The 22,994-nt window shown below is 38.3% G+C and overlaps 1 protein-coding gene across 2 annotated transcripts in view; it reads left to right on the top strand.

Moving 5' to 3' along the window:
- Window positions 1-875: 875 nt before the first annotated feature.
- The window catches only part of SCEL (sciellin), a 68,944-nt gene continuing 46,825 nt past the window's right edge, over window positions 876-22,994 (top strand). Inside the window, exons 1-3 of one of the 2 annotated variants that reach the window (XM_031057095.1) lie at window positions 22,477-22,606; window positions 22,681-22,795; window positions 22,873-22,985. The gene's annotated coding sequence lies outside the window, so the exon portion shown is untranslated. Of the gene's footprint in view, window positions 1,273-22,476; window positions 22,607-22,680; window positions 22,986-22,994 lie in introns of those variants that run through there. The other variant, XM_014307051.2, reaches the window with a different exon arrangement.

Raw genomic sequence — 22,994 nt, 5'->3', positions numbered from 1 at the left:
AGATAGCAGGATTAGGCAGAGACTGCAAAGAATATAGCCATGTATATCTGTTTCTGTCTATAACCACCTTATTTCTAAACATTTGAAACACAAATTCCTGATGTCCTCCCCTGCAAAAGCACAGTAGCAGTTTGTCTATTGAATATATTTATATTTATTTAATGTTCCATATATGAAATTTCATTTTTACTGTGTCAATTAGTAGCTTCTATGAATAAATATATCTTACTGCTGGTCACCTGCTTAAAATCCAGTCTGCCTGTAGAAGACATTCTACACTGCCAAGACTTGGGTGGTATGTGGGATATTAAACCCAGGAAAGCAATTGCTATCCTCCTGATGTGTAGCATAAAGACATACTCTAAAGAGTACTCTAAAGAACTCAGCTGAATGACTCTTGCTTTAACCAGCTGCTCACCCAGAATATAAAAAATTAATACGTAAATATTCCAAACAACAGTATTAGCTGGACTTTCACTTGATCAAAACAAACAAGAATATAAAAGCAGCCTGTTTGAAGAAACAGGACAGGGAAATTTGTCACGAGGAGTTTTCTGGTATAAGATACTGGCTCCAGATGGAGAAGATTTAAAGAAGGGGCCAGAACAGTACAATGGAGAGGAAAAAAATGGGTTCTGTGGGAAGTCTCCTGCAAAGTGATCTGCAGTGTCTTGAGGCACTGCCATTATTCTATTGAGATCAATGGGATTTTTCTCTTGGCTTTACAGCAGCCAGGATCTTACTTTTGATGCTTATCACTCATGCTTGACCTTGCAGGCAGGGAAGTCATTGCAATTTCAAGTGCCGCAAAAAAGAACCTGTGCCACATGACTGTTGGGCTGAGTATGAAGCCAGTCTTTATGTGTCAGAAAGGCAGAGATACACTTAATGCATCTGAAGTGCTTCAAAGTCAGATTTCTGTATCAGATCCCTGTGTTTACAGAGCAGGAGGAAAGCTGGGCATGTCTGGATTTATCCCACATGTTGACTCACAGCTCTCCTATTCAGAGCCAAAACCACTCCTAGTAACACTTCCAGTCACCAACAGCAACTGCCAGCCAGCAAAAGCAGATAACAGCAGAGGTAAACTTCCAGTCTGCTTTAGCCTGAAAACTTGAATCTTGGTGGAAAAGGGATTTTAGCTGTTGGAAGTAATTGGAAACACATCAGGCATCTTCTATTCAGTGGTCAAGTCTTCATAACCTTTGTGAGCAGTGGAAGTTTCTGCATCTGGAAAGTTCTCCTGAGCTACAGTCTTCAGTGCCAAAATTGGTAAGTCTGTCTTGTAGCAATAAGCTTACCTGAAGAACTTGAAATGGGAATGAATTTGAAATTAAAAAAAGAACATCTGTGCTTGACTTGCAGTGTTTTCCATATAATCTCTGTTTAATTTACATGTAGAATTTCCCCTATACTCCTGCTATCTGTAATGTGGGCTCTGACTGTCCTGAAAAGTACTTTTTTCCTTCTTATTTCAGAACCAATACATGAATTCTTTAAGTTGCCATCATGAAACTGTTCAGTCATGTAGCTAGACTACTAAAAAGTCCCACTGATACAAAATCCAGTCTCTAAATACTTAGCAGAGTTGGAAAAATAGGATAAATTGAAGGCATGCCAGGATCTTCTGACACTATTTCAAGCAGAGATGTTAGCGAATGTATACAGGAACCTCTTAAAGATGTGTTTAACAATTCCTGTACTTTATTTAGGAATTCATCACCTTTCAGTTGTAAGTGAAGGATGAGTGACACTCTTTTACTATATTGCAAGGAGATTTTCATGCTATTTAATGTGTGTCTTCTCTAAAAGATAAACATAATTATAAGGATTGGGATGACCACCTCATGAGGGATAAAGGACTAAGCTAGACACTATTTGTCCTATGGAATTTATTTATTTTTTAAACTATTTTCAAAAATCTTTGAGGAAATATACAGTATTCCACTGTCAGGTTTAATTACATGGCAACTGGCACTGAATTCCTCACAACCTTTCCACAACCTAAGGTTTTACTTTATAACTGCATTTATATATTGACCTATCTAACCTTCCTTATACACATGATGCTCAAACTTCCTTCAGGATTGTGGACAGTAGGTTTATGCACCTATCTGATATTAGCTTTTAGAGTTTAGCTTAGCATTTGCTCCTACAGAGTTTAGAAAATGTGGTTGAAAGAATTGAATCTAACTTATTAAATATATTTACCCAGTAGATAGAAGATATTTTCTTGGATCTGGAACAATAGTCTTAGTTACCCCCAAGCTTCAACAGGTTTCAAGTTCAGTTCAGCTTTTGATTTGAATTCCATCAGTATGAGTACTTGCTCTGGCATCTGAACTGATTGACTGAGTCACCTCAGGCAGTTGAAATCTGCTTCACTTCATAAATTGGCTTGAGATATGAGTTGTCTGGCCTCTTCTTGGTTAAAAGGTGGGCATAGATGCAGAACTTGGGCAAACATGCATAATGAAATTGAGCAGCTTATTGGTAATCACCAATGTTTTAGCTAAAGAAAAAAAAAAACAAACCAAAGAATTTGGAAGAAGTGAAAATGAAAGAGGGTAGCAGTCAAATGAAACAGCATGTCATGAACTCCAAATAAAACTAGAGATGTCCCTTGCTGTTGTACCAGCTTAACGCAGACATTTCAAGCTCTGCAGACAGAGTGAAAGGGCACATAAATTATGACTATATCCTTTCAAATGGATGGTCTTACACCATTGATCTTGGAAGTAACATGAGAAGGCCTGGGTGTCCCATCCTGACCATGAATGCTTGGACCAGAACTGCTGTGGTGTGTCTCACTTCTGCTTCGTGGTTTCCAGTGTAATGCCACATCATTCCTCCTCATTTCTGTGAGCTTTTGCTGCAGTTGCATATGGACTTTTCTGTAGCCAAGTTTTCCACAAGCAACATAATATATAAAATATGGCTGCCATCCAAAGCTAAATATTGTTCCAGTTCTCTTTCCTGAGATTAAAAAAAAAACCAAAAAACATTATGATAGAGTCTCCCAGAACTGTCTGATAAAAGGAGCAAAATTAGGGTAACTGTTCTAGCTCTGATTTTCTTGTTGCATAAGCAAGTGAAAGGAAAGCATTACATTTCTATTTTCACTATTTTGTTTGCTTAGAATCTTTAACAAGGAAATGGGAGCAGACAAAAGCAGCAGTATATATTCAACATAAAATTTTGCAAAACTGCAATAGCAGTAGAGGAAAGATTGCTATGTGTCTAATTTCCATGGAAAAATTTGAAGAATAGCCAACAGAAATGTAACTGAGCACTCTGAATAATGGTATCCCAAAATTTAAAGCAAGAAAATTAAAAACCAAATTTAAGAAGACTAAGGATAATAATTTATTTTATTCTTGTGAAAAAAGAGAGTATGACAGAAGCCCCCCAACAAAATGAAGAGCCATTCCCCTCTTCTAGGATCTGTCATGTTGAGAAAAGCTCTTCCATTTGTTGTGCTGAAGGGTTGATAACGGGTCTTATTTTTATTGCTCTGTTTCCACCTAGTGCTCAAAGTGCACATTGCAGCAAGCTGTGCGTATGTTCTAGAACCCAGAACGGCAGTTCGGTGTCGCTCTCTGTTTTCAGGGAATCTGCAGTACAAACAAGCAAGTGTAAAATTAAATATCACTTTTATGAAATGCACCTGTTCCCGGGATAAAATCTGTCAAGTGTCTATATGGTCTTTGCTGCATGATCTGTGCAGAAACAGGAGTGTCAGTTATTTGGTTTAACTCTCAGAATCCCTCTTGTGGATGCATTTCTTGGTGGTAGTTCTCTTGTTAACTGAAGACAAATGAATGCATGTGAATAAAAAGGACCACAGTAATTGAGAGACATTCATTATGCTCACAGGCAAAAGTGCATGCTCAGGATGCAGACTAGAAAGACAGCTGGAAGCTCTGAGCTGGACTCATCTGGATAGTCCTTCCCCATAAGTTCAGGGTGTAAAGCACCTTTCACAATTTATAACAATCATAACTTTTTAGTAACACAAATGGAGGATTCAAAAACTTGATGGTGTTGCAGGATGAAAAAAAGAGATTTTGTGATAGGCTATGAAATCTGTATTTTTTTCAGGAGTTTAAAAAGAGCTGAAGACACAACTTGTGGATTTACCTTGTCAAATGTAGCAGGAGGCTTATGGACAGATGCGAGCATACACAGACAGGAAAAGTGATGTTTTAAATAATTTTCAGGTTCTAAGACAAAAATTTTATTATATATATGGTTATAAAAAGCAAAATAGCTAAATAACTCCTAGCTGTACCACAGGCACCATCTGAAAAACACAGGATGGTTATTTCTCCTGGTGTCTGATGTGTGGGAAGATGGAACCTCCTGTTCAACAATTCGTAGTTTGAATATTTTCTTTAGAAAAACAGCTTGAGCTCCTGCTTTTCCCTTGCGCTTTTGCTTTGAGTGTGTGCAAAATATGGATGAGTTAATGCCCAGACTAAGAACCTGCCATGTCCTTGGTTTAGGAGAGCTTAGTAAGCTCTGGTTTAACAGGTAGGAGGCAGCACAGCTGTGGCCTTTTCCTGGGTAAAAGCAGGGTACCAATCGCAAAGGAAACAACATGTCATAAACTCTGAATAAAACAAGAGAGACCTCTTCATACTACACCAGCTGTGATAACATTTGTTTTATAATAAAGCTTCTGCATCTCCTCTGGTGTATTATGTGCCCAGCACTGACTGCTGCATTAAGCCACCCTGAAAACCTGTACTGCACCAAACTCCTTTTAGGTCATCTGGATACTCCTCTCCCAGTTCAGATGTGAGGCAGACACCAAGCTATTTGCTTCAAGCCATGCAGATACCTCTACAGAGGCATATATATATGCCATTAGGGAACTCCAAATACAGTGATCTTCCTACAGAATTTACATTTTTCTGGGTAGAGGCAACAGGCAGGCTGAGGTTTTTTCACAGTTCCAGTTTTAGATTTAGATTTCATTTTACAGAACAAGTTGTTTAATCTTTCAGAAGACTAAGTGCATAGGACTGTATAGGTCAGCATTTTTCTAGCAGAACCTCCTTGTTAAAATACTGTATCTTTTTTACCATGTGAACATTGCTATGAACTTTGAGCTACAGAATCGTTCCAGTTAACACCAGTTGCTGTTATGCAACCCTCTTGCTCAAATAGCAAAATCAAAACTAATTTACAGTCAAATTCTCCTTATTTGTGAAATAATATTAATTAAATAATGCTTTTAATGGAGAATGCATGAGGAGGTGAAAGCGAACAGTACTATTGTATTATGCTGTTGCTACCTGAGCTCCTCATTCCTGAAAGAAAGTTTCCTGCATTGAAGCATAGGTTTGCTTTGGTTTGAGTCCTTAAATGATCTGGCAGGAAATGTAAACTAGGGAAGGGATTGCTGTGGATGTACCTAAAGTAGAGAAGGCAGCCCTTGAAGAGGGCAGGGTCTGTATGTGGGGTCTGTGAGGACGTCTCACTCCTCTGGAGGCAGCTGCTCTTGTCTTGGATCATAGTAAGGTGAGGGACTGTTTTATTCTCTACAGTTGCCCAGTCAGGTGAAGACTATCTGAGTCTTGTATTATTTCAGAGAGGGCGTGTCTTTCCAAGGGGATGGAACACACAACTTTGTTACAGGAGAAAAACCTACTGCCTGTGTCTGAAAGCAACTATCAAAAGGTGCAAGCAGAATAAATTAATTTTTGAAAGAATGGGAAGCCTCAGTATTATCCAATATAATTAAAATTAGTACTTTTACTCCTAAATACTCTTTTGTAATAATATGTTTAGAGTTTCTTGCCATATCATCCTTCAAGGAACTGCTCTTGGCAAAATAAAAGCTTATTTCCTTAGAGGACTGTATTTATGTAAATACTTAATAGATGATTAAATTAAATTAGCACTATGTCTCCTCTTCAGACTTGTCTATATAGCCCTGTCCTGTGATCTTTGAACTAATGAGTATTTGGATGAAAATATTATTTGGATTTTTTTTGAGAGTGCAGAAAATTAAATCAATTAAATAAATTATCACACTTAAAAATGAGGCGTAACCCTGCTTCAATATTTGTAACTTTTCAATGGCAATATCTTGGTTTGAATCGCTCTTTTCTGTTGCAAAGGGTGGTAGGATGAAGCGCACTTCTGCTTTTAATGTTTTCCCTTAGAGAGGCATGGACACATTAGATTAGACCTACTCACCATCCAGGACAGTAATTTGTTTCTGATGGAGCCTGGAGGGAGAAGCTTCAGAGGAAGGTGCAAGGACCTGCAGTCAGATGTGAGGGCACTGCTCTTCCTCTAATATTAATATTAAAGTAATACATTTGTCCATACAGCTTGAGCAGCCTCCTGAAAATTCATCTTGTGGTGCCAGAAATAATGAATAAACACTTCACAGATTTTTCTGTCTATTGCACTGAATGATTCTGAAACAGCAGAGCTCTCAAGTCTGATCCTTCTTTGAAGCTTCAGTGTAACAAAATGGAATGGCTGCTGTGACTTGAAGGCACTGCATGGGGCTGGGAGGCGGGGGCAACAATAGCTGGGGCACATCCCAGTCCAAGACCTATAAAAATTCACACCTAGATATGTCGAGGTATGTTTACTGAAAATCACTATCCATTGAGAGAGGAGAGCAGACATTTTGTTGTGTCTGTTATAAGGGAATAATTTAATCCCTTGTGTTTGGTGCTGCTTTGTGACAATTTCAGAATTTGCATTTTTCTCGGTCTTAATCTCAGCTTTCTCCCTGAATTTATGGGTAGAGCTTTCGAAGGTCTCAACAATAAAATTAAAGAAGTTTGAGGGAGGTCAGACATAACCAGAGGATATGTGACCTCACCACACCAGTGACTTGTCTGCCGCTTTACACTCGAACCTGAGTCAGGCCATCTCTGCCTGCCTTAAATAATGCATGGAGCCAGAGATCCCTAATTATGGAGGCACCTGAAATTCCCTTTCCCTTTGTGCAGTCACCCAGGAGTGGTCAGTGCAAAATTACTGAGGGCGTTGAATGTCTTACATCTGGCTTGCAGGAGCCTTATTGTGAACTCTACCCAACTGGAACTGGAGGCAGGTGGGTGTTCACCACCATTTCCTCAAGGTATTGACTTAGGACCACTCCATTAACTACAAATTGATGAGAAAGTAATAGAAGGGACATGTGGCCACCTTGGGATCAGAGACTGCATGAACGGCCCAGGGGCCAGAATTGAGACTTCTTCCAATTGTATGGTGGCATACTTTTCAGGAGCACTGTAGAGAAAGCTTGTCATGTGGAACTTTAATTTTGTACATGACCATATTTAAGCTCAGTAAACTAATATTTATATTATGCATCCATTAAATTTACTGTGGAATTAAAACACATAAAGTAGTGCACTCATCTGCATACTATCTATGAAGTCCGCTTTTAGTGTGTGGTCATATATTGACCTGAATGCATATTCTGTACCTTCTTGATAAATCAAAGCAGTTGTTTATTTTTCCTTCCCTAGTACTACTGCTAATGAGATACAGTACATCTGTACTCAGATCAACTTGGATGTTCACAATGGAACTACTTCCCTAGTACTTACACAAAACTGCAAGTGATTAAATACCTCAGTGGAGAGACTGCAATAAAATATGCCTATTTATTATGTTCATCTCCTTTGCTTCTAATACAAATTTATGCTTACATTTAAATATCTTCCTGCATGTGAATTTTGGATTTTGGGCTTCTAATATTCTTTCTTTTTGCAAACTTTTTAATAGTAATTTCTATCATAACAGAAGAATGAAAAGAAATCAGTACATTTTAGTAATTACAAGAAATTATTTAAAAGGCAGTAGTGAAGATGGTTTACATTTCATTGACTTTATAATTATAGAGTTGCCAATGTATGAGTGATTACCTCCTTCCTTCTTGTTTGTTATTAAATGAAGAGTTTAAGGAAGCCCTTAATTTTTTTCTGCATGGTTGTCAGAGATGGGATGTGGCAAGAATGGGACAAAATGAGGAAGGAAGCAGGTTAATCCTGTCACATGAAAAGAAGATCTATAAAATTAAAGAGAAAAAGCATGGGCTTCTTTTCCAAGTTATTAATTCTGGCTTGGTCTTCCCTCTGGGGTGGTAGCAATTTATATGGTGTACATGCTGCTTAGGGAGAAGAGAAATTGGCTTTCATCACAAGAAGCAGGATGGTCACAAGTGCTTTAGAAGGTTGAATCTAATCTGGTAAAGGCCCTAGTGCTGTGTGCCAGGGCTTAGTGCAGGGGCTGATACTGCTCTCCATATTTATGAGTGATCAGGACAAAGGGGCCCAGTGCACCTGCAGCAGGTTCACAGCTGGTACAAACTGGGCAGACTTGCTGGTGTGCCAGTGGTTGTGCTGCCATTCAGAGGGACTGAAACAAGCTGGAGAGGAGGGCAGAGAGAAATCTCATCTTCAGCAATGGTAAAGACAAGCCTTTATATCTGTGGACGAATAACCCCAAGCACCAGTACATGCTGGGGACACACTGGCTGGAAAGTTGCTTTGCTTAAAAGGTCCTTGGAGTAAAAGTTTTCAGGAAATGGAAAACCAGATGACCATGAGCAGCCAACACAGCCTTCATGGCAAAAAGGGCAGCAGCTTCCTGGGCTGCATTAGTAAGAGCATTGCCAGCAGGATGAGGAAGAGGATCCTTCTTCTCTTCAACATTGGTGAGGCCACATCTGGAGTACTGTGTCCAGTTCTGGATTACCCAGTACAAAAATGATATGGGTCCCTGGAGTGAGTCCAGTGCAGTGATGACTAAAGTACTGCAGCACTTTTGACTACTTTGGAGGTCAGACAGCTTCTTTTAAAACTCAAGTGATAATAGTTCCTGTCATTCAAATCCCATCCTCAAATTTTACCCTTCCCAGCAGTGCCTGAAAGGTATCAAAGACCATTTATATGAAAAAAGTGCTGATATCAGACAAAGATGCTCCATATGGAAAAGGACATGAATTGGCAATAATTGGCAAATTACCCATATATACCAAATTATATTTTTACTAACCCCTCCCATACATTTGTATGTAAAGATCTGAACAAAGTGTGATTTGTAGATGAAAGAAAAGCTAATGCAGTACTTCAAGAAACTTTGGATACCCTCAGAAAGGCCATAGATGGTTCCTTCTAAGTGTTAGAAAATCCTTTCAATTGAAATCCTGTGGGACACCTCTTGTATTAAAAACACTGTAGCTGTTAGGGCAGGAAAATTACTAATAACAATCACTTATAACAATAAGACTGAATTTAGAGAGAGGTTAAAATATTGGTTTTGAGGTTTTTTTTGGTTCCAATTGTTCCTAAATTAAGGTGCTAACTTGAAAGAGCTGGTCTCCTGACTGATGTAAACCACCCAAACACACTCTGGCAATGGAATGGACTTGGTCTATCTGGAATATTTTTTCCCCTCATGTTTTGCTTCGTTCCTTTTGATTATGAGACTTGCAGTGCATTAAATCTTGGTATTTGGTGATCTGACCAAGGCAATCTAGTTGGAGAGCACAGCCAAAGGCAGGACAGGCGAGGCACAACTGTTACTTTTGGTGGGAATGTGGTACTAGATCAGTTTAAACTGATAAAGAAACCACACCCTTGGTGTTCACTGCAAAACCTATTGTCAACACCCATTTACTGGATCACTGCACTGTACAGTTAGATAAATTATAGAGATACTGGTTCATGACAATCTCTGTGGTGTTTCCTGAACATGCAGTCCCTGCAGTGATACCTTTGGCTGTTTAGGAGGCTGACCTTGCAAAACCCTGAGAAAAAATTGTATTGAGAGGCTATAAATGCCCTTGCCCTCATGCCCAAACTTCTGAGTATTGCTTGTTTGCAGCATTGTCTTCAAATCACTTGGTTCCCTTGCTTGCAACTCATCAACCCTCTTTTCTCATCCTCCCTGTTTGCCTTTATTTTCTCCTTCTGCAGCCTAATTCAGATATTAATCTGTCCCAAACACCAGCCATGGGGATGGAATAGCTGACATACCATGCATTGTTCATGACATAGTTCTCATGCAACACCACTGCTCATCCTGTCTCTCTTCATTTGATTGCAGTTTTTCTAAAGTGTACAATTTCCGGGCAAAGAATTTTCTATTTTTTACGCAAACATTTCTACCATTGCTTAAAGTAGAAGAAGACATTAATCTTCATTTACAAGGATACTGTTCTTGAAACTCTTCATGAACATTGCTGTGGAGGATTTGAATTGTCGGTACTTGAAATCAGACTGATCTTTGACCTTTGAGATCCTTTCTTGCTCACTTCCATTTTTCCTTTGACATATTTTTCCTTCATTCTTATTTCAAATCCTCCTCAGCTACTTTGATACCTGCTTCCAAATTTCAGGCTCCCTCTGCTCCGTGTCTTCCCAACAGTGGCACTTGCAAGTCACAGCTCCACTCTCCCCTTTTCATGGACTAAATGTTGTTGTGGCAAACAATGATTTGTGAACATGTCATGGTGCTCCCTTATTACCTTTGGAAGGGGGACTTTAAAAGATGTATTGACTCAAATAACTAAATACTGAACAGGTTTCCTGGGAAGAGGTCATGACACAAAACCTGCCAGAGTTCAAGGAGTGTTTGGACAATGATCTCAGTCATGGGGTGTGGTTCTTGAGGATGTCCCATGCAGGGCCAGGAGTTGGACTCAATGATCCTGTGTGTCCCTTCCAGCTCAGGATATTCTATGATTCTCCTGGACCTTCTGGTATTGAATATTTTTATTTTACACAATTTTGAACAACACTGTAAGTACTATAGCATAATGCCACAGGAGAGAGAAATAAAATTAGCAGATTTACCAGCTTTGGGAAGAAAAAGTGGTTTCTAAATGTTGCCCAGAGAATAACATTGAATCCTTCCAAACAAAGACTTCAGTGTTGTTTGCAGTTATGGCAAATGGCTTTTTGTATGTACAGAATTTTGTATATACACTCTGCTCAGCTGATTCTATTCTCCTACACTAAACAAGCTATTGAAATGGATATTCCAGACATCTCTTGTGAAATCTGTTTGAGAAAGTTTATTTTCAATTCAATTGGAATTTTCCTTAGTTCCAGTAGGACATCCAGAAGAAGGGAATACCCACTAGGTCTCCAAGGCTCAAAATCAGTGCTATGTGTATAAAAGATTTAAAATTATGTCCATTCTCCATGCAAAACTTCTGACAAACAAAAAAGATTTAGGTTCAAAAGTCACGTGACTTTTCCAAGGTTCCTGGGAACTTGCAGCCCAGACTTTATACTGGGGAGTTTCAGACCTTGAAGTGGTGGCCCCAGCAACACTATCAAATAACTATTGTACAACTCTGAGCAGATAAATTGTTTGATCCAGAAGCTGCTTGTCCTCACCACAGCTATTTTTTGCAGAAAAAAACCACAAGATTTTACTGGCTCAATTCAAAGGCATGTGCATTGAGCTCTCCAAGGAGTGCAGAGAACAGCAATTCTGGCAGTTTCGTTTCCCCGCTGATGGCAAAAATAAAGAAAAAAGGAGAGCAACAGTGTGACACAAAACCGCTACACTAGATTTTGTAGTATTGCTTAAACAGAGAGTCAGTGTGCCGCTCAGCTGTTTGTAACCACAGAAACAGAAAATGTTATTTGGAAGGAGGGAGGATGTACACCAAATCTACTATGTTTCAAACCTGACAGTGTTTCTTTAAAATGTTCTTAAACCTGTTTAACACACCCCTGCTTTTCACCACTCCCTGGGAACATGCACCACTTATAGCAACTTGTAAATCAAGAAAAACCAAACCCAGCAATTTATTCTCCAGTGCGCACTGGATATTTTCACACACCCAGCTTGGCCATATAATTAAGTTACAACAAAGCTCACTGGCTTGGAGCTTTCTGCTTCAACCTAAAATGAGTTCAGCACTGTGAGTTTAGAAGTCTCATATATTCTGGGGCAGAATTGCTTATTTCAAAGTTATATTAAGAAAACTAAGAAAAAATTTAGAATTCAAAGATTGTGATTATGTACAATGCTATGAGGTCCTATTCACAAATTCATAGAAGGTGCCAAAATTCATTTATACTGTTTTATCTGGAGGTCAGGGATGTGAACACAGTGAATATAGACACCAACAAGTAAAGCAGTTAAACACCAAAATTCAAGTTTTGCTGTTGCTATAGCTAGAGGAGTCAAATGCAGAGAAATATGACATATTCTTTCTAAGAATAAAAGTAATATTTCCTTAGTACTGGTGAGTGGAAGGGATGAAACTGTCAGGAAAGCACTTTTTTGTTTATTTGTTTTTCTCTCCTCTCTATTCTCTCATCTTACAATTTCTTTGTGTGTCAGACTCCTACATGGCCAGATTATAGTTTTCTAGACACACTTTTTGTGTGAAGGGCTACAGTGAGTAGGGGAGCACGTTTTCATAGATGCAGTACTGTTGAGGCTGCAGAATAAGCTTGAATTTTGTCCAGACAGAGAGAAAAAAAACCCTGCATCCTTGTTTCCTTTTCCTTTTAATATGACAAGAAGTCATTGCTTTCTGCAAGAGAAAAAGAAAACTTTGAAATTCTGCCACTACATGGAATTCATTTGACATGTATAGGTACCTAAATCTGACTTGTCATTTTTAGGCTTCCTTTCAAAACAGTGGAGAGAAATAGTAACTTTCAGAGCCCAAGCCTCTGACCTACTTTAATCTGCTTTTGTGTGAGATTACATTAGGGGTGTCTTGAGAGATAAATTTAGAGATAGGAGCCTAGCTTTTGATGTAGCCTAGCTTTTTTTTGCTAAATAGGGCCTGTGATGGAAAGTCTCGCCCAGCTCTGAGGAAACAAGTGTTTGAAAATTGCTGTCACTGCTCTGGTGTCTCCTTCATTGAGTAGAATTCAAATTCTTAGACATTAATTGGCATTTAGCTCTCCCAGGCTAATAGCCTGAGAGATCCAGGGAAGATGAGCTAATGAAGAGAGAGATCCAGAGAAGCCTACACCTGAAATTACTGGGTTCTTCACATTATGCTCTTACTGCACTGTGGCAGGATCTGGAACCTGAGGAACTTATCTGGGCCTCTGTGATTACATCCAGTTAATTATAATAATTCTGTTTTGATTCTTTCCCTTGTAATATCACCCAAATTATTTAAAAATCATCCAATTTCAAAGCCCAGCCTTGTTTTAATTTCATTTAGCAGCAGCAACAAAAACAAATTAAAAAACCTTCAATTCTTTTTCATGTACTGAACATTAAAACTCATGTGAAAGTTCTTTTTTCTGCCAACATTCTTTCCAAAGTACTCACAATTTGGAAAACAATTTTTAGAAGAATATAATTGACTCAAAATAAAAGTGAAGGAAAAATTGATATTTAAAATGTACTGACTTTGATACCAGTCTATTGGCCAGTTTATATCAAAGGACAAGTTTTTTGAAAAGGCAAGAAAAAAACTCAGTTATTCCTTCAGCTTCCCAGCTCATAAGGCCCTGTTTGCAGATGTGTTGATTAGGGAAATGTATTCTCCTTTCCTTCACATAGTTTGTGATTGAAATCTGCACCTGAAGTTTATTCCTTGGAAGATGCTTGGAAATGCTACCAAACCTTCTAATTCTGTGGATAAGGGAGAACAAAAAGCCTGCTGAATTATTTTACAGGGAAGGGGAATGTGGAGGGCTGATGCCATTTCTGTGATACCATTTTAAATTTTACTCCTGCAGATGAACCAGATAAATCTGCTTTGCTATTTTTTCTGTTATTTGAACAGGTGAAAAATTTTTACTAGATTGCAAAGGTATTTATTAGTTAGGAAAGGGTCTTAAACATGTATGAACAAAGTAAAATTCTCTCCATGTTTACATATTTGCATACTTTCCACGTTTGTCATGTAAACAGAGAAGGCAGTCTGAAGAATTAAAGTGACAATGCTCTATAACTCTCAGTTGAGGGGCTGAATGACAAGCCCTTCACTAAGATTTACTTTAATACCTGACGAATCAACATTCCACAGAAAAATGGTATCACTTTGATTGTATTGCTAATTGTTTGCATTATCATCAAAGAATTAGGAAAGAATTTTAATGCAATTTAAGTTATGTGTATTGTACAAATTTTCACCAGAGGGGCATAACGTGACAGTGGCACTCCTTGGTCAGCCCTGTATTCTGTCTCCAACAGCTGCCAAAAGCAAAATTCCGGAGTTCAGAAAAGAGTGGAAGAACAGGGAGAGCATTTAAGTTGCTTTCCCTAAGTGTCCTTAGAGTCTCTATCAATTTCCTTCTCAGGCTCCTCTTTAGCCCAATGGAATTTCTGTTTATTTAGTAACCATCACTGCTTTTCTCTTCCTCAAGCTTGTGTCTCATTCAGCTATTTGACACATATGGGTACACACACATGCCTGTATAAGTACATACTTGCATACACACACACACACACATGCACAAGTACAGGCAGGCATGAGAATAAATAAACTATTTAATAAACTATTGGAGATACATCTTCCTGCAGCAAGGAGAGCCTACATCCTACATACAGAAAGAAACACCTCTCTGTTTTTTCTTTTTCTTTTTCTTTTTCTTTTTCTTTTTCTTTTCTTTTTCCTTTTTCTTTTTCTTTTTCTTTTCTCTTCTCTTCTCTGTTGATGCCAAATAGCTCTTGTACTGGGGAGAATTGAAATACACCTTTCTCATCCTGTTTGTGATGTTTTTACATTTACACCTCCTTTCACCACAGTCTTAGCTGATGCACTTGCTCAGTGTGGGGAGAAGTAATTATGCATCTTCAATCATCTTTTTTTTGCTTCTCTGAACCTTTTTAAGTTCAAGACTATCCTTTCCAATTCACATGTTTGGTCTGTGTCTTATTTTTGCAGTTATTGATTTTAGAACACATTTTCTAACAACTCTTTTACAATAAGCTGTTCTGTGCTAATTATACCACAGCCAGCATCTTCCAGGAACCTTCCTTTCTTCCATGTCCATATTCAGTTTTTATGTGGATAGAGAGCAGGATCACAATCTGTAGCAATTGGCTATCATGTACAGCAGTTAAGTGAGCTGATAACACCAGTATGGAATGTACATCAAAGGAAGATTTCATTAAATAGGTGGGATATTTGTTCATTGGGTTGTTTTGATTGGTATGGAATTTCCATGTAGGCTTTCAAATGACAATTAATTTCTCAGTCATCTAATTTGATCCAAATAATAAAAGAAGGAATTACAAGGGAAGGCTGTTTAGCCCTAGCAGAAAATCAGAACACAATACCAGGGCAAGGAGAAGAGAACCAGTCTATCAGACAAGTGTAATGTGAGCTTCCCCACATAGATATCATTCTTTGGGGCAGATACATCTCCTTATCTGCATCATAAAAAAGAACAGCCTGTGGGGGTTGTCTCCTATGTATTTACAGTGCCCATGACCAATTAAATGCTATAAGAAAATTTCAGACAAGGAGCAGCAAAAAACTTTTCTCTTTTTAACTTTGCCTCTTCTAACATATTTTAGAGATGGCTTTTCCTGAGATCTGCACTGTTTGTTCTTTCTCAGAGCTCTCACAGTGGGGATTTGATAGAGATATTACAAAGTCACTTTTTAATGAAAAAAGCCCATCTAATCCTAATTCTCACACTCCCTGTACTACTGTAGGTCACAATCTGATTCTTTAGCCACCTATGTGAATGTTCTTTGTTAATTCAGAAACTGGTAACAAATTAACAAATAAGCTATTTATCAATGACATAAACTACAAAACTGGTTACATCCATTCATCTAGTGCCACACAGATGTCATTGGATTTAGCCAGATTTTCAGCACAATTTTCCTCAAATAACTGATCTTATCAGTAACTGATAAATCTAGTAACTATGTTCTTTATCTAAGGCAGTAATGGCAGTGGTGCAAGATCAAAATACTCACGTTTAGCATACTATGGACTAGGCTTTTGGGGACTTCTGAAATATATTTTACTTATATGCAGAGTCTGGACCTATTCCAATTGTAAGAAAATCAGGCCCAATAACATTGAAGACTGTGTACCTCCATGAAATGTGCTGGCACCTGCTATGAACAGAAGACACTGCTCAGACATTTTCTGGGGCAACTAGAAGATGTGAAAAGTTTGAGACATTTTGCATAATATTTATGACATTTTTTCTTCCTCCTTTAGTTTATGAACTTTGCCACACCCTCTGGGAGAACAATGGGCTGCAAATACGTCTGTATTGTGACTAAGGTTTTCTTAGCATTCAAAAAATGCATATGAAAAAGCTCTGACAGTGCTCCTTCCTGTATTCAGAAAGGTGTGGTCAAAAAAAGATTGCATGCCTTAATTTATCCAGTTGAAAGGTCTTCCCCAGGACCAGCAACCTACAATAACTAAAGGAAATAGCTTGGCTGGCAAAAGTTAATCCGTAAAACACAACATTATCTCTGGTGCATTATGGTATTTCATACCAGACTTTGTGAAATGCTGTTCTCCCTTTGACAGTAACTTAATTTAGTGAAAGTATTTATAAGGTCTTCTGCCTCTGCACAGCAGCTGTTGCTCCACCATATTAAAAATAATTCTTATGTCTACCTATTTTAATAATTCAAATGATAACGTGCTGAGAAATTACAACATTAAAAGAAAAAAAAGTAATTCCATACATATTATCTAAATATTCATTTTGACAGTAGTGAGGCCAATATTTGTATGCCATAGTAAAAGGGCTGTAGCATTATTCTTTCTCCAGTGAATATTTAAACTTTCAGGAGGTAAAAAAACCCAGGCAATTGTGTTCCCTTACACAAAAAATTATAACTCAGTGGTTATGTAGTCTGCTGGTAAAAATAAGCTGTTATCAAAAGGAGGAATGATTTGAACTTGGGTTTAGTCATATGCTAAGTGACCCTTCCAATTGGTGAGCTATTGCTTTCTTGTCCTGTTCTTTGAGAGAGTTAAGTGTGTGTTAAAGAGTTAAAGAGCACAGCTGCCTCTCTCAAACACTGCTAGGACACAGAAGGAACTAGCCATAAATTAAGCCACCACAGTGGGCAGAGAAGGGATGAATTTGAGACAGGAAGGCCCTAATTCCAGTCCTGGTAAAGGTGAGATCTGGTCAGCACATTCTGGTTAATGGATCTCGACAAAAATGTTCACCATGGCAAACTGTGTGAAAAGAAACAATGGCTCATACACATATCACTGGTCAAACAAGGATCACCCCAATTATGGGACAGATGGCATCTGAGACCACCAATGGCCACCAAGGCCCCCCAGATATGTCTCTGTGGTTACCTGGAACTTGGGCTGTATAAAGGTGGTACTGCTGTCTGTGTGTTGGAGGATAATTTACTTGTTTGTAGAACTAGCTGAAGTTTAGGGCTTGACACGCTTCAGCAATCTCAGGCCTAGGGGGAGGTTAGAAAATCTTGGGAAGAAAAATGTATCACTGATTGTGGACACAAAGAATGCAGAGTCTACAGGATACAAGGACATTTGGCATAACTCCCAAGATAAGAAAAGACTAATAAACACAATTCACAAGGGAGATCATGACAGCCAACTCATAACTCACTGGCCCATGAAACCCACCAACTCAAAAGAAAAGAAAGACTGAGCATGCAGACTAATTAGCTTTAGAGTGGAGAGAATTGCTTAAGCAATAAAGAATACTAATTAATAAGAGATATATAAATGGTGAAAAGTTTTGAACAAGCCTGGGACCCCCATGTCTCTCTATCTCTCTCTCTCTCTCTCTTTCTTCTTTCCCCCCCATCCCCCTTGTCCCCCTCACCTCTTTTCTATTTATTTCTATCTCTCTACCTCACACTCATTGTTCAAATAAATCTGTAATATTGACTTGGGCATATGGTCTCATCTGCACCTAAACCTGTGCAGAGGCGCCTCTTAATCATTGGATTGTAACAGCATGAGCCTTACACATGAATTAGTGAGAAGAATTCTAATTTATGAGCATGAAGGAAGGAACAAAGTTGTTACAAAGTACTGGAGGTAGTTGGCACTGTCAGTGTTTGCCCTTTGCAAGGCAGCCCAGGACATTGCTTATTTACCTTTAAAACCCATATCCTAGTAGGAGCAAGGAAGCCCACAAAGAAAAAGGCTCTCCATCTCACATTAGATCATTAGTATATTTTATTTTAGATGTCTATCAAGGAGCACAAGGACCAGAATCCTCAGGGGGAATATATAATGTTAGAATAGCCTGCCCATGGAGAAAAGTCATACTTATTTCTCCCTCTCCCCTGTGTTGCAGCCATGAATGCTGCTAGGATTCATAGAGACATTCATAATCTGGTTGAGTCACACATACCTCTTGGTAAGGGTGTACCCATAGGCAATATATTCCCTTGATTAATTATTTTGACCAGAGTGAAAAGTAACTCTGTAAAAAGACATAGCACAGGTCTCAACCATCAGCTTATTTTATGTAGGGTTGGACTGGGAATTTAGGGAGGAGCAGGCCTTGTGTTAGTCACCTTCAAGAGGAAGGTGTCACCCTATGCATGAGCATCACTTCCTTTTCTATTTGCTGCACTGGGTTTTTTGCATGAGTGACCCCTTCCCTTTTGACTTAACCTGTTGGAACTGCTGTCTATGTACCTAGGTGAGCTTACACTAAGCTTAAGCAAGAAAAATGTGCCGGTGGCACAGATGTGCAGCCCACATCTCCAGTAAAGATTACATTAACCAGCTGTGTTAGTTTGTTAAATGCTGCCTTGCACCATCCACTGCTTACACCTGTCTATATGTTTCAGAGTGTTTAGTTTCAGTCATCTTTTGACATGAGCTCTATTGAACACAATTAAATTTGGAGAAATCAGGGCCAATTAATAGGACCATAGTAGTTAACTTAATAGGAATAGGATCTGGACCTGAGCAATATCCTCTGTTTGTCCATACTATTATCACACACAGTCCTTGACACAGTATTGTTCATGACAATTATCTGTCTCTGAAAAAAGACTTAGGCATGGACAGATCTCCCTGTTACAAGCTCTGGACTGCTTTCCGTAGGAGTGTGGATGAGGCCACACAGTTCTTTTTGAAAAGCAACTTTAGTGATATGGGTACAGAACATGCTGTGCTCCTTGTCCTCAGGGCAGATAATGGGCTTTGGTATCTTTCATTTAATAGCTTAAATGTAGCTGCTTTACCCTATCTTTAAACTAAAAATTTTGAACATTATTTGCTAGGCTGTCTTCAGATCTTTTGGACATACCAGTTATAGAATCTCATAACCCATAACACCACAGTTAACCTATCCTACTTGGAAAGTCTGAAGTATTACAGGACTTTTCTTCTGGAGGACTGAGTGTAAGAAAAAATATATTCAGTAAAGTACTCTTCCCTTTTTGTGAGGAGTCACAGAACCATATTTGTCTAAAAATTTTCTTCTGAGTCACTGCTCATTCCCAGCTCTGTGTTGTGAATCTACATAAAAGCTCAATGGAGCTAGGCTACACTATGCTATTTTCATTATGCTGTCTTATAAACCTTAACAATGATGTGGAGGTAACACAATGTTTTGCAGTAGGTTTTGTACTGAAAAATGGAAAACCAACAAAAAATGACAAGAAAATAATGTAGAGAAAAATGTATTTTACTAGAAATCTAGGGACATAGAATTTTTAGAAAAGTGAATAAGCTGAAGCTAAGAACACTGAACACAATCATCTTGTTCAGAAAACTGTGAGAGTAGGGATGTATGGTAATGTATTGCCACTGCTTATAGGGTGCTATAAGCTTTTGACTTTAATGACACTGAATAAGCCATTCAAAACTAAATTATGGCACTTGTGAAATACTTCTGTTCAGTTTTCTGCCAGTGCTACTCTGTTTTAAAAGTCAACATCCCCTACTGGCAGTTTCTTAGCAGGCATTGTGAGAATTCCTTGGATGGCAAATAAGCCTTCATTGTAGATGAGGTATTTAAAATGAGCCTGCTTGAAATGCCCTCCAAACTGTGTCGAAGATCTAAGGTGCAAGAGATAGTGGCCTCTCATTACTGATCACTAATGTGTCCCAATTGCTGGTTACTGATAAAGGATAAACAGGATTTATTGTAGGGAGGAATTCTAAGATATTTCTTGTTTTCTGTCATAAATTAGGACAGGCCACACACTCTCCTAAATCAAGCTATCAGAATGATTTTGATGGGGTTATATAAGCCTAGGATGTTGCCAGTTATGTTTGTATCTACTTTTCAGAGAACTTCCTCTTTTCTTCTTGAGAGAATGAAAAGCAAAAGCAGAGTATTTACTTAAGTTCCAGCGAGTAGATTATTGATAGATAGATATGAAACAAGTTACTGTTTGCACCAAAGCACCTCACTGGTTGAACTAAAAAGAAAAAGAAAAAAATAGTTGAAATATATAAATCAATAGTAGTACATGCCCAGTGCAATGATTAGGTAAATTACACACTCAGTTAACAGTCATCAGTTGTCAATACAAGCTTATTTGTATTTTTTGCATTGCTCTTTTCAGACACTATGGAAAAATCTGTGTCTAGAATACCATCTGCCTGTGCTTCAACTTGGATGTTTTCTTAAGAGCAAGAAAGGTAGTAAAGATATAATTCAAGTTCTGAAATAGTCTGAGAAATTACATTTTGCTGTATTTCACTTCTATCCTTCCTTAAATTTAATATGGACCTTACACTAGAGAATTAAAAGAAAAATGAAACGTGACTGCAGAACAGTTCCCACACTCTGGGCATGACTGGATTTGTAAGTGTTGCATGTTATACTGAGATCCAAAGGCAAAGTTTGAGTTCCTCTGAATTTCTGAAAGCTGAATTTCTTCAGAGCATGGGAAGTTTTTCATGGAAAATACTTATGTGTCATTTTCACTAGTGAAACTGTTCAATTCCTGATATACAGCACTGCATCATATATTCTTTATTCTCTAGGAACAATGCTTGCATGTGGTTACAATACAGAAATGAGACAGACTGTTTATAAGTAAGTCAGATTTATTTCAGTCTAAAAAACGGTTGAATTATTTTTACAGCTTTGAAATATTAAGTAATCAGCATAACTAACACCAAAAATTCACCATCCAATGAATATACTGGTAGTCACAGTCCAGTCACTAAAAGACAGCTGGCCTGCTTCATTCCTAGGCTGAGGTCAGCACCATTGTTGGAATTTCATATGTATGCATCTTCCTATAGGCTGTCTACTCTGCTGCACCAGACACCAAAGACTTAGCAAGGACTGCCTTAGAATAAGCCTTGGGCTTATTTGGAGTAGCAGAACTGGCCTGCTCTGCCCCAAAGTTTCTTCTCTGTGTTCAAAGGCCATTCATACAGGAAAATATAAATTTAACTTTTCCAGACTGTATTGTTTGCATCTCTATTTGTATTTCCCAAACACTTTGGCTAAAGAAGGTAGTGCTGTGAGACAGGTTAGGCATATCTCTGATTTACAAGTGGGGTTTGTCTGGTTGAATGGAAACTGATAACAAATTCATATCACGTAGCACCTGAGTTTTGAAAGAAAATTGTATAAAAGCTAGATGTCAGTTTCAAATTAAAGTGTATGTAGACTTTTTAAAGCAAATTCCCATTTAATGCTAATTGCTCTTTTCTTATGGGGAAAGATATCTGTTTCATATGGGAGGCAACTAAATTCTCAATGTGTTTGTAAAAATATGTATTCACAAAAGTTTCTTCTTGACTGTAAAAAGATAAACACATAGTACCTGAAAATTCCAGGACTGCTGTAAGTATTTTTGATTTTAAGAGACACAGAACTTGAGATGTACAAAATTTAGAAATGTGTGCGCGCTTGCATTCATTAATTCTGAGATTTGTGGTAGTTAATAGTTTTTGCCATTTGTATAATATGTGTTATTTTCTTGTCTGCTGCTCTGCTTCATCAGCTGTCTTTTATCAAATAGAATCAATTTTTGGAGAATAGCTTCATACTACTTAAGTACCAAGCCTATGAAAAGGAAACCATGGACAAAAATACAGGACATTACTAAGTTAATTCATGTCAGTTTGCTTTTTTGTGGTCAAAGAAGTTCTTAATTTTCACAAAAGATAATAGGACTAAAGATTGGCTAGCATCTTGCTAAATGACCTCTCACATATGTCACTACAAAAATTGCCCAAATATAAAATAACATGGGCTTGTATAAGATACATTAAAACCAGCCTCTGTATCTTAAAGAGAAGCATGGAGTTGTATACAGTATTCCTATAAGAAAAGTACTGATTTCATACTGCTGTATTTACTAACTATAAGGTAGTTCTTAGCCTACAAACCTATTTGCAGCCGTTTTAAAGAAAGAAAAAAAAAGTGAACACAAGTTCTTCCCTCCTTTGTTTATTGCTGGCAGTACAGAAGGAGAAATGCAAATGTGCAGAGATAAGAGCCACATGCAACAAGATCTCATGTGGGAGGGATTTCCCCCCAGATCTTTTGCCTCTGCCCACATACCCAAACGGTGCAAATACCTAATGCAGATCAGATCCCAGCGTGTGATCCCCACGTAACACTTCTGCAGAACTTCTCTTTGGTGAAATGTGATGTTACTTCATGTTCATCCCTGTAAATACCTGCAACTCTGGCTGAGAGGCAGCCCTATAGCCCTGCAACACGTATGTCTGTGGAAAATCCAAATTACTCTAGCATATTTTTCCAAATGGTAATTGCTTGGTTTTCTCTTTTCAAGGTCTGTGAAGGCAGTTCATTTTGTGAAACCCAACCCTACTGCACTTGAAAAGAACAGCAAGCACAGAAGGACAACAACTCACCCGTACTCTTAATTGATCTGGTATTTCTACAAGGTGCCACCCTTTTCCACACCTCCCACCTCCTCCTTAAGTGACTCAGCCTCTGAAGGAGAAACCTCTTGACTTTTCAGACAGCTGGATGGGGAAGAACAGTTCAGCTCTCAGTCTGCTTTGATTGTGCCTCCCTTCCAGGCTGACTAACCACACTGAGCCACACTAGGACACGAACTTCTGCCATACCTAGGTAAGGATG

Source organism: Geospiza fortis, unplaced genomic scaffold (assembly GCF_000277835.1).
Source record: "Geospiza fortis unplaced genomic scaffold, GeoFor_1.0 scaffold45, whole genome shotgun sequence".
NCBI lineage: Eukaryota > Metazoa > Chordata > Aves > Passeriformes > Thraupidae > Geospiza > Geospiza fortis.
Note: the sequence above shows the minus strand (reverse complement) of the source record. Positions and strands in the feature narration are given on the sequence as shown.